The sequence below is a fragment of the Pteropus medius genome, unplaced genomic scaffold (assembly GCF_902729225.1).
Source record: "Pteropus medius unplaced genomic scaffold, Ma_sr-lr_union100, whole genome shotgun sequence".
NCBI lineage: Eukaryota > Metazoa > Chordata > Mammalia > Chiroptera > Pteropodidae > Pteropus > Pteropus medius.
Window position 1 is genome coordinate 2291447 of NW_024352790.1, and position 4316 is coordinate 2295762.

Genomic DNA, 4316 nt, shown 5'->3' on the forward strand with positions numbered 1-4316 from the left:
GCTCTGAAGCTTTCTAATCAATAGTTGGATAAAGGAAAAAACTGTGTGTTTATTTCTTATACTGCAAGATTTTATTTCCTCTCGTTTGTAAATCTATGGTCTCGTCTCAGTTCTTTGGAAATTTCCACATTTAAAAATCCAAATTTGAAGTTAAATAAATGAAAGATTAATTAACCTAGCCTTACATAAATGCAATTTGGTTCTTTAAAGGCATCTTTCCCCTTACTTAGATAATTAAACAAACTACTAAATTATAAATCAAATAATCAGATTGACTGTCACTGCTAAAACTGACCAGATAATTGCTCTCACCCCAATTATAGCAGAGTTTGCCCAGAATCTATCAAAACCCCAGGCCATTACAAATATGCCTTAGCAGTAAAACTATCAATAATAATGAGAATACAGAAGCATGACCAGATGGCTGATTTCTAGAGAGTCCTTCACTTGGGGAGAATATCACTGTATTTACTATATACCCTCTTCCTCTACTTCTTCCAACATGTTTATGAAAGTTAATATTTGGAAAAATCAATTCCAACAGTGAGCTTGAGCCACCAAAAGAATAAAGAATAACTGTTAAAAGGAGGACATGGAAGGAGCCAGGTATTGTTAGCATTAGGAGTAAAACCATAATAATAATAATAATGACAATGATAATCATGATAATAATAATATGTTTATTGAGTGCTGCAGGTGTGTTATATGAATTGTCTCATTTAATCTTTACAGTAACTTTATAAGGTCAGAGGTGTCTTCTCATTTGGAGAAAACTGAAGAAGAAAATTAATTTTCATTTTATATAAGAGCAAAGACAACAGGGTCTTCTCTCAATTGTGAAAAAAAATTTCTTATAATATTACATATTTATTAATACCATAAATATATATTTTAGGAAAAAATTTAGATCTTATTGAACAACTTTATTGGTAGTATATTTATTGAATACAAATGAAATAAACACCACAGAAAGCCAATTTGCTACAGATATTTGGACCCTTTCTTGATACTGGTTTCTAAAATGTAACAATACCGAGTTCCCAGAAGAATGGCTATATACCACAGTTGGTTGAATGGCAATGGGACATATACAAATTTAATGTTAAAAAGGTCACGTGAAGAGGGGAAATGAGTTTAAATGAAATTGAATAAAGTGAGTCATTTTTTTTATTTTTCTCATTCTCTCTCTCTCTCTCTCTCTCTCACACACACACACACACACACACACACACACACACTACAAGACATACACACACAAACACACGGTATTCAATTATTCTCATTAGGGGAAATAGTAATTATCAATCCATTTTTCTCCTTTTTTCCGATGTTAAGAAAAGGGGAACTATGTTGAAAATTTAAATTAGGGATATAAACCAGATATGTTGAAAATTTAAATTTCATGCAACATAAAATGAGAGTAGATGTCTTGTAAGGAAAATCTAAGAAAAAAATAAGTATTTAGCTCCTTTTCTCAAGTATATAATCAGGGCTCAGAATTCACAGCAGCAAAAAGTTATGGAGAAAATTGCCATGATCACATTGATTCAGATTGTAGGTTTATTTTGTGACTCTTATTGTCATTAGAGACGAAAGCATTTAGATAATTCAGATCCTGACTATAAGCATTAACCAGTTAGTATGTACAAAATATTTTGAAAACCTAATTTTAAAAAGAAACTTGTTTTCTTTTTTAAAAAAACTGACAAATAATGCTTTATTATTGCTACTTATATTGCAGGACTATTAAGTCAGAAAAAAAAATCAAAAGGAGTCAAAAAAAATCATGATTTGGGGATATAAACCAGAGAATCCAAATATTATTTCTGTATCTCCAATACTGTTAGAAAGCCTTTTTTGACTAGCATGACTAATGTTTGGATTTGAAAATGTTTTAAAAAGATCAACCTTTGTGAGGTAGGTTTATCCATATAGGTGGCCTAACTACTCCAAAGACGGAGATTGACCTGACCTATGGAGTCACTTTGACCTGCCTGCCACAAAGTGGAGCCAAATAATCAGCCAGAATAAACCATTTCCAGCTCTGTTCTTCCTTCCTCTTTAAAAGTGATATCTTAATTCAATCTTGCAGAAATTCCTGGATTGATATATTTCCCAAAGAAATAATAAGTAATATCTAGTCAAGAACATTAATTCTCTAATTCACTGTTAGAGTAAACACTACATGATAAAATGCACATTATTTGAGGGTAATGCAGTTAGTCAAACTGATAAATCATATGATAGTGATTTCTTAAAGCATATTTGTTGTCAATTATGAAGTACGGTTATCCCTTTAATGTGAAAAAATTACCTAACATGCATAAATCTTTGGTAAAAATACAGAAGCTTGTAAATACTAGTAGTTATTCACAAAAGGCTGAATAAAACAAACTTCATTATAGAAAGTATATACTGTGAACATTTCTTTCTACTAAATATTTGAGTAGTATTTCTTAATTTTAAACAATCTAAGGTAGTATGAAATCTGCATGTCCCTTTGGTGGCCAGAAATTAAAAAAAGAGAGGGAGAGAGAGAGAGAACTAGAAAAAGCAACAGATTGAATCTCATTGAATGAGTCAGAAGAGTGGGAGATGTGTAAAAATGAAAGGGACAAGGATGACGGTGGAATGCCAGAGTCCTGCCAACATCAGGTACCTGACCTCAGCCCACATTATCTCCCCCTCTTTCAGATAGCCTGTTTCAAAGTAGCTCTTCATTGATTATGGCCATTGCCTTAAATTGGCTAGTTTGCGGTATTTCAAAATAGCTTTTTGAAACCAAGAGAACAGAAGCTTGGCATGTTCCAACAGAAAACAGAAACTTAACTAGATTATCCAAAGACAGCTCCACCCAACTAAAATAGATATTGATGAGAGGAAAGACAAGCTGGTATAAAGAGATAATAGGAGTAGAGTTTATCTAAAGATCCAGCGTAAAAGTTAAAGATTAAAATAAAATTTTAATGTATAGGTAAGATATCATTTCAGATTTGTGAGGAGACCTCTGTGCAGTTTTAGTTAGAAGAAAGGTGTCCATCTGTGGGACAAATTTTAGGTTGGGGACCCCCAGAACTTTAAAAACAAAGTCTAAGAAAATTGTGATTTTTTTTATAGAAAGAACAGTTTAAAATTAAGAAACATTACTGAAACATTTAATAGAAAGACATGTTCACAGTATGCATTCTATAATGGAGAAGTATTTTTTTATTCAGCCATTTGTGAATAGCTACTTATATTTACTTATAAGCTTCCGTATTTACCAATGATTAAAAATTATTAGGATAGCTGATTTTCATTAGAACTTCTAAACAAGCAAACAAAAAAATTTTGCATGTATTGTGAAGCAAAATTTTTTGAAGAAACCATCATGTTTACACAGCCCTATAAAAGAAAATTTATTTAATTTGTTGAGATTAATCCCTTTAAATATTTTTTTTGTTTGAAATTTGTTTTTCATTTAGATTGCATTCCAGAATATTATTTTATTCATTTATTTATGAATACTTTTGAGAACCTATTGTGTCCCTATACTTCTAAATGCTGGGGCCATCTCACTGAACAAAACTTATTAAAAAAAAATAAATCCATCCCATCATTGAGCTTGCAGTCTAGTAATTTAAGTAACTCAAGAAGCATTAGAAGAAGAATCAAATTATAGGTAGTCAAAACCTGACAAGTTTTTATCCCTTTTTTTGAGGTGGATATGGGACACATTTCTCTTTAATATAATACCATTTTTGAATTATTGTCACTTTTGTATATTTTGACCTCCATCAAAGAAAGAACAAAATAAGGGCCTCTATTTTCCTAAATAAATAAAGTGTTGAAATGTTTTGCTCCATGTGGTAAGAATTATCGAAACATGGAGAATAACTAAAACAAAGCAAAAATTGGGGGAAAGAATATTTATATAAGAGAGAACTGCATCAAGATACTTTTAGTGGAGCCAAGACATAAAATTTAAACCACCATAAAGAAATAATGTGTCCAAGCACTAAAGAAACAAATGGAGATGTCCCATTTTGAGTAGGATTAGAGTATAATATTCAAGGAGGTCTGAAAGGCTGATGAATTTTGTTAAATGATACGCCAAAGCATAGATGTTTAAACTTATCAAATTAATTTATGAGGAAGCAAATTCAGTCAACCAAATGAATGTTTGGGTATCACATTTTGAATTATTAGCTTTGTTATAGAAATATTTTCATCTTCTTATATTGTGTATTTACTCAAATCACTTCACACACAGTCATTCCTCCTCTTTAGTGCCTTTCTTATTTTCTCCTCCTCCCCTCCCCTCCTCCTTCCCTCCC